At 33.0% G+C, this 8,922-nt stretch overlaps 1 long non-coding RNA gene across 1 annotated transcript; it reads left to right on the top strand.

Annotated features, from left to right (window-relative positions):
• The first annotated feature begins 3,658 nt into the window (after positions 1-3,658).
• On the top strand, positions 3,659-4,405 carry LOC148873722 (uncharacterized). The gene is made up of 2 exons (XR_016096030.1): positions 3,659-4,016; positions 4,116-4,405. It is a non-coding gene; the product is annotated as an uncharacterized LOC148873722 (long non-coding RNA).
• Positions 4,406-8,922: the final 4,517 nt, after the last annotated feature.

The following is an 8,922-nucleotide window of genomic DNA, read 5'->3' as shown; positions in this document are numbered from 1 at the left end:
CAAAAGCTTTAATAGTTGATTGATGTCCGGTTTCATAACCCTTTTTCCCCTTTCCTTCTTCTAACACTTAGATGAAATGGGTAAATTGGTCAAAAAAATATATTACCATTTTGAAATTGGGGATTTTATAGTTTAGTCCACCCCTAGGGTAGATTTAGGATTTCTAGGGGTGGACTGAATCTTGCCCATGGATTCATGCCAAATTCACATATAGGATACGATTTATAGGGGGGGTACTAGTAAACTAGGAAGGGGCTGCCATTTCAGATTTCTAAGGGGGAGTACAATGTACTTATCCCTTTGAAATTATTTAGCACACACTTGATGTCAAAGTGACAATATTGACTAATGGTCAAGCTTGGGAACTTGACACAACCCAAAGTTCAGGACTATGATTTTTCCTCTTTATTTGAGATCGACTTCCATCAGAGATGACCCGTGCCCAACCTTGGAAATATCTCAGTCAAATCTATAATACTTCAAAAAGCACCAATGGCCTCAAGAATATTTCTAGATTTTTCTAAGGACAAAATTTACCCCTCTATATTTAAATTTATTGATAAAAAATGAGGGAAAATAAGGTAATCAGTTCTTGATATTTAATGAGTTTAAAAGAGGTAATTTTAAGATATTCAATGCATTCAATTCTCTTTCATTAAATCCAACATTTAAGTTATTAACTAGCATTCATATTCATTGAATCATATATTTAAGTCATTTTTGTTTCATCTTATCATTAAGTTTTATTAATTAAATTCATACTTAATAAATTAATAATTCCAATAACATAAAAGCTTATACTTTTAAACTCTACCTAAAAAAAATAGTGTCTTCATCTAGGTGATGGTAAGAAATTAAATCATTTTGGGTCAAATGGGTCAATCCATGTTGCCACGATTAAATAATAAAATTCAAAAATAGATAAATGAAAAAAATAGAAATTAAAAAATTTGGGAACATTTTTAACATACATATTAAACGATAATAAGTATGATAAATAAGAAATGTTTTTATTAATGATGAAAATGGAATGTAAATTTAAAACCAATTAGAAATAAAAATATTTTCCTATTCTACTCATTAAATCCTATATTTAAGACATATTTTTGTCATCATTAAATTCTTATAATTAAATCCATAATATTAATTTTAATAGTATAAAAATAAATATTTTAAAAACAAAACCATTTTCTTCCTCCTAGTGGTGGGTAAGCAATTCGACCATTTGGGGTCAAATGGATTAATAAATAATACCACAATTAAATAATAAAAAATTAAAACAAATAACTATGTGATGTAAGAAGTATATTTATTAATGATGAAAATGAAATGCTAAAATTAAAACCTACCTAGAAATGAAATGATGTCATAGTCAAATAATAAAGTTCTTAATAATATAAAATACAAAGAATCATAAAAAAGATAAAGAAATTTTAGGCACATATCTAATGTTATATATTTATGAAAAATAAAATATCGGGTACATCTCTAATATTATGCATTCATTATATTGAACAAAAATAAGTTTTATACACAAGAAATAATTTTATCAATGATGAAAATGTAATACAAAATTTAATGTCAACCTAGAAATCAAACTATTTTTCTTTTTAGATGGCGGGTTAGTGTATTGAGTCAAATGATACCATGAACAAACAAAAATTAAGTGTGATACGTAAAAAATATTTTATATAATGTAAATGAAATATATAATTTAAAAGGAAAGTTATAGTCAAAGTTGGTTGTACATTTAAAAATAGGTTGCAAATTGGCCCAGAAACCAACAAAGCTCTGACAACTGGCTCTACATTTCAAATTATAAAAAATCCCCCCCATGTCATTGAAGGCTTATTGCCAACATGGGACTCTTGGTCCATGTTGGATACAACCGAAAATATGTTTTCAGTTTCTCTCCCACTCGTCTATCTCTTGATCTCCCTCCCTTCTCTTTCACTCTCATAGTCATCTCTTGATCTCCCACTCCCTCTATCTCTCCCACTCTTTTTTGGTCTGTAGCTAAATTAAAATCTCCCTCTCTCTTTATCGTTCTCCCTCAATCTCTCATTTTCTTCTCCCTCACCCTCCCTCTCGATCAATATTTCCTTTTCCCTCAATCTCTATCATTCTTCAGTTGGTGTAAATTTCATAGCCAAGAGTTTCTTGTGAATTTTTATCAAATTGTTGTAATAATTTTTGAACCATACCAAGTTGGTCTCATGCTCTTTTATACAATCTAATTAATAACATATAAATGTTTAAGAAAATAAAAAAAAAGAACAAGAGAGGGAGCGAGAGAAAAACTAAGGGAGGACGATAGAAATTAAGGAAGAAAGAAAGATCGACTGAGAAAGAATATGAAAGAAATTGAGGGAGAATGATAGGTAAAGAGAGGGAATGAGAGGAATTGATATAGAGAACATAAATACAAAAACTAAAAACCATTTTTATTTATTTTCAAATCGCACAATCATTGAGTAGATAAAGATGAGAGAGAGAGAGAGAGAGAGAGAGAGAGAGAGAGAGAGAGAGAGAGAGAGAGAGAGAGAACTAAAAACCTTTTTTAATTTTTTCAATCACCCAACATTAAAAGGGCAATTTCGGTATAATTTTTTTGTTGTGTCCAATATAGATTAAGAGTCTCATGTTGACAATAACCACATAAGCCTTTGATGACATAGTGAGATTTCTTTTTATTTGAAATGTTAAGCCGATTGTTAGAATTTTGTTGGTTTATGGACTAACTTGTACCTTAATTTTAATTGTACAACTAGCTCCAACTATATTTTCCCCTAATTTAAAACTAATATAAAAGCAAAGCTATTTTCTTATCTAGATGGTGGGTCAATAATCTAACTTTTCAAGTAAACTCATTATGTCATAATTAAATAACAAATATTTAAAAAATGATAGAACACCAAAAATGAAAATGTACAAAATTTTGTCAAAAACATTGGAGAACATTTATGATGTTATTTATTCATCATATTAAATAAAAATGATTGTTAAAAAAGTTATTTTTATTTATGATAAAAATGCAATACAAAAATTTAATAATAATAATAATAATAATAATAATAATAATAATAATAATAATAATAATAATAATAATTTACCATAAACATTTATACAAACAGAAATATTCTCAAGGCTGCTCGAAACAGGCTAAAGCCCTGACCAGCTTTTCGTAGTCGTCCTCTCTCTCTCTCTCTCTCTCAAGAACATCGTTTAAGGCTGCCATTGATGTAACACATCTGATCGCTTCTTTGGGTTCCGCTTCAAGTTGTGATGAGACCGGATCTGCTCCTCACACAGGGAGCCTCACTCGCGCCTCACACGCAAATCGTGCCATACATTGAGAACATCTTTTGTATTTATACGTTATTATTCACGGGAGATGTTACCATGGCGGATGTGCATGTCAGGCGCTTCTGTGTGAGGAGCAGATCCCGTTCACAAATGGGCGCCACACATCCACCGTGCATTGGAAACTATCTTCTGTGAATAATAATTAATAAGTACGAGATATTCCGCATGCATGGTACGATGTACGTGTGAAGCGCCTGTGAGGCGCCAGATGTGAGGAGCAGATCTGGTCACCTTCCGGTTTCGGTTCTCTGTCGCTTCCATATAATAATGTGTCAATTTTCGGTGTGGCTGCAAAACAAATGTCGGCTTTCCGCTTCCAAGTTTTCCGTTGCTCTCTTTTGTCTTCTTCCCAGTTCCCCAAAAATCCTTCATCTTCATCACTCGAGTTGTTCACCTCGTGTCCACAGTGACCAAGAGGCAACGACTGACGACGTTCAGCAAGCCGGAGACAACCCACTTCAGTCTGGCGATCAAAAAGTTAAATCGTTTGCTAAAGCAGAGGGGTTTAAGTTGTTTGATAGAAACGACCAATGGTCAACCTCTTAAATCCGGCTTCCAGCGACCAAAAGGCTATAGCACAGGGGCTTGAAAGCACCGAGCCAGCGACCAAAGGCAGCGTGGCCAAAAGCTGAGTCCAACGACTGTGACTGGTAAATGTGCATCTCTGTTCTGTAATCCCTATTCATCTAGGTTCCTATGTGTGGGAATTTCTGTTTTCTATCTTTTCTTTTTTATTTTGTTCTCTTCAGTTTTTAGAGTTACAGTGTTTAGGCTCTGATGCGGTTTACTCGTAACAACCGAACAATTTAAGGTAGAGAACTCTCACATATGGCAAGAATAAAGATGAAGCAAGGACAGCCACTTCCAAGATTCGGAATGGGAGGCATTGGGAAATGGTAGTTTTTTTATAGATGTATGTCTGCCTTTTGTTATATTAGTTTTTTATATAGCGGTTGTGTTGATTACTTACTTTAATAAGTGATGTGTATGCCTTTTAAATTTAATTTTGGTTTTTAATTAGATGGAAAAGTTTATAACTATACTATGCTTGTCCCTGTTTGAAGGGATTAACAGAGTTAGAATTTGCTGTATTTTGCAGCAGATAAAGGGGTTTTGAGGGGGAATTTTAGAGCTGAAATGGACATGCCTCTGCTGTGTTTATAGCAGTAGGAGGGGCACAGAGTAAGACTAGTTTCTACTGTGATTTACAGCAGAGAACAAAGACTTTCATGGGGCTGAAATGGAGGAACTTCTGTAGTGATATATAGCAGCCAAATGAGGGTTTTAAGAGATAAAAAGATGGTAATTTCTGCTATGACTTGTAACGGAGAACAAACAATTTCAAAGGGTAACAAATGAGGCCTGTTCTGCTGTAATTTATAGTAGAAAAAAGTGGAAGATGGGGGGTTCGAAGTCTGAAACCTGCTGTGCTTTTTAACTGAAATGGGAGAGAACAAGGTATTATAATGACTTGGCTTCTGCTGTTATTTACAGCTGGGAGGTGAGGGGTAAACTTCTATAAATCAGCAAACTTCCACCTTCAACCATTCATTTAACACATACTGCATTCATTCATCACTTACAACACCATTTGCATCGCCATGAATTGAACAAGATATTAAAAGGTCAAAAAAATCAAGCAATTTTTTCAATCATTTAACACATACTGCATTCATTCATCACTTACAACACCATTTGCATCGCCATGGATTGAACAAGATATTAAAAGGTCAAAAAAATCAAGCAATTTGCTCAATTTGCATAAACAACTTAACAATCATTTGATCACCACAAAACTAAAGCAATTGGTGAATAAATTAGGTGTCAAAAGAACCTCACATCATAGATGATGGCATGATGCTTTTGGATTAAGATTGTTCCTTTTTAGTCTCCTTTTCCTTATTTTTAGGCTCCATCCAGCATTAATAAGATTCCTAAACTTGGGTGTATGGGAACTTTTTGGTAGATGGAGAAGGGAGCCTCTTAAAATGGAATTTGTCTATAAAACAACCATGTGGTCCATGCCCTTTCAAAGGCTGGTTCTTTCTTTTGAGAAGCAATACACCTGAATTAGCCAAAGTTTGCTACAATAATTGCTAAAATCAAACAACTTAGATGTTTAATGTGTGATAATATCATCATTCTAATCTGCATCTCAGTATTGGAATTGGATGGCTGGTCACCAATTGGAATCTTTGTTATTCCAGGCAAATCCACTAGAATGATATCAAGAGCATCTGATGAGTGGATCTTTAGATATATCTTCTTGTCTAAAATATCTTTGTTTCCTCCTATTTCCTCATTGTCTTTGTCTGCAATTTAGAAAACAAAAAGCCTATGGATGTAATATGAAAGCAATAATGGTTATAGGAAAGATATGTAGTTTAAGACTTCCAAAATAGATAATAATATGGCATCAGATGGTCTCAAAGAGCTGGTTCATACTAGTGGATATTTGCCCACTTTATTAAGGGTCAGAGACAACCTTGCATTTTACCCATCTTCCTTATGCGTGTGTTTTTCTCTAATATTGCTAGCTTTTATCAAATTCTTTACTTTTGATGTCCTTATTTTTCAGATGACATCTCTTGCATTTCTTGTTGGCTACTTTATTGGCCTTCTTTTATTACTAGTGGTGTGGTTTCTATCGACCCGACTTCCTCCTGTTTCTGCCTCCATACAAGAGGTTTTTGGACCTCAGAAGCAGCAGCAGCAGGAATCGGATGACGACTCCGAGGAGGATTTGGAGGCATCATTGCCTCCTCCCCAAGATTTGGAGGCAACATTGCCTCTAAGAAAGGTGGGAAGATTGCCACCAAAACCTAAATTATATCATCACATTGAAAAGTGTAACGTGGGCAAGGGTCCCAATGGGGAGCTCAAATTGATACCTGTTTATAAATATATTCATCTTGAGATGCTTTTTGAGGAATGAAATAGAGGGTCCTGAAAAATTTGTAACTTTTTGGATATTAGAACCCTTTATTTTGTGATAAATATTTTTGTATTTGTTCAATTACAATACGCTTGAAGTCTTAAACAAGTGTATTAAATTAAACAATGATGTAAAGTTTAACATGACTCATTTTGTTGATGTAAAGTTTTTGATCATTAAGATGATTGTATATTCTGTTGCAGATTTGTTATCCAAATTAGTTTTTAATAGTGCTCAATATGTAGGTTGGATAACAAACCTTTCTCTACCTATTTCCTCTCTGTTGTATCCAGACTTTGTTTCTCGTTAATGATATTTCGATATTATATGTTAAAAAAAAAGACAATGAACTTTGTCCAGTGGCAGTTAGTTTTATAAAATGCTAGATGATGAATGGTACCATTCAATTTGCATCTAAATATATTGAATACCTTTTTAGGCTAAAATTATAATAGCTTTTAAGTTAATTTGGAAAAATTTGTTGGTCTTTAAGTTAATTTGGAAAAGTGAAAAATTGATTTTTTTTAAATATATAAATCGGGTCGGGTCGGGCTTTAACGAATTTCTCTAAAGAGATGGGCTTGGGCTTGGACAGCTTAAAATAAAATTAGCCTCGGATTGTGCCGGGTTCGGGCCTAAGAAAAAAATTGCAAGCCCGAGTGAGCCTGGCCTGAACCTGGCCCATGAGTAGGTCTACTAGCTATACAAGAAAAGAAAATTGTGTTCACTGTGTCCAACATCAATTTAATTATTTCATAAAGTTTTTGGATATATGTCGATGTGGAATGTCTAATCACATTTCTCTTTTTTATTCTTAGAGTAAAGTTTGTCCATTATGTATTGCTAATAGGAACTCCAAATACTAGTACTTTGCGTGTTTTTATATTATGCAAATTCTTTGTAAATAAAGTATTAGTACTTTACGTTCTAAACTTGGACATGAAATTAGTTTAAAGAAAGAGAATTTCAGACATGAAATGTGATCAAAGACACTCAAAGCAGCAACTTGCTTTAACTTGTCTGCTTGAGTTTTTTTAACTGATTGATCATTTTCAACTGCCATGGAACCTCTATACATGGATATAGATTCAACTCAGCAAGTTGCTGCTGATCCTCTCCCATTTGCTAGAAGGTAAAATTCTTTTATTTTGCTTCTCCTTGAACAAAATTGCTTGTGGTGTAAATATCCCACGTTTAATAAAAAACAAAATACTATAAGACCTACAGAGTGATGAGGGCCAATTACACATATATATGTGTGATTCTTAACATGGTGATGCTATATTCGAAGAGGTGAGAAACATAGTGCAAATAACAGAGCATCAGCAAACGTTGTGCCGGTACTTCTGTGCTTGGTGATGGGCAAACAAACATGGCACTAACACCATCTGAAATGTCTGACATTGACAAACAATTTGGAGGAACAGGTAAATATTTCATGATGTAGCCATCTTGAGGAAAATATCATTTTCTAGCAAGTTTTTTTTCTATCCGGTGGAATTCTCTTTAGCATTTCTATCACCTATGATATATTGCACATCCAACCACACACAATAAAAACCAGAGACAGATGTGTCAGGTTCGGGCCTGGTCTTTCAAGCCGGGTCAGGAAAGGGCCCATACTTAAAACAGTCAAGCTCGACAAGCCCGACTCAACCCGCCCGTTGAACAGGAATATACTGGTGGACCAATTATATTTTATTTTTAATTTTTTTTCCCATTATTATAAAATATTATTAAGAAATTGAGGTCATATTTATGACAATTAATAATTTAAGAAAAAAGAAAAAAAAGCAAAATCTCAACCATTTAGAAACACTATGTAGTATGTAGTTTGTAGTTCCAACGCCTTGACATCGTAATTCAAATCACACCTTTACTTGCCTCTTATTGTATGCACAAAACCTCTTGTCACTTTCTATCCACTTTTCTGATTACTGAATATTCTCTCTCTTAAGTGACACAGTGCGTTGACATTCCATTCCAAGCTCATTCCTTGCTAAGTATAACTTTACTATACATTTTTTAATTTTTTTTTGAAAATAAAAATCTAATCAGCTTCTATTCGGTGAAATTCTCTTTAGCATTTCCATCACTTACGATATATTCAATTGTATTAAGAACCAACCACACACGATTGAAAACCAGAGACACATGTGTCAGGAAAGGGAAAAGAAAAATAAATTCAATTGTATCACGAAGCAAGTTATTGATTTATACCACTAGAATGAAAATTTGAAGATATGAGGTTGGTTGGTTAGGTTTTAATTTTTAATTCTGAACTTTTTTTTTTAAACTTTTTTTACAGCTTACTATAATTTATTTACAGTTTACTTAGATGGTGCTATTAGGAAGAATAGGATGTAGAGAAAAAAAAACATATTTTTAATCAAATATTATTTAAAAAATATTAGGATTGGATAAAGACTATAAAATTAACAATTGGGGTCTGTATTTCCTTCACTCTTTGTACACTATGGGCTTAAGGCCTTGTTAATAAAATTTAAGCTTCTAATAAAAAAAATATAATTGAAATATTAATTACTAAATAAATTAACATTTTAATTCTCATTTTTTAGTTATTTTATTCTTTTTTTTGAAGCATTTTATTCTTTTGTTAA

This window comes from Nelumbo lutea, chromosome 1 (genome assembly GCF_056320005.1).
Source record: "Nelumbo lutea isolate HS-2025 chromosome 1, American lotus-T2T, whole genome shotgun sequence".
Lineage (NCBI taxonomy): Eukaryota > Viridiplantae > Streptophyta > Magnoliopsida > Proteales > Nelumbonaceae > Nelumbo > Nelumbo lutea.
This window is presented reverse-complemented; position numbering and strand designations above follow the sequence as displayed.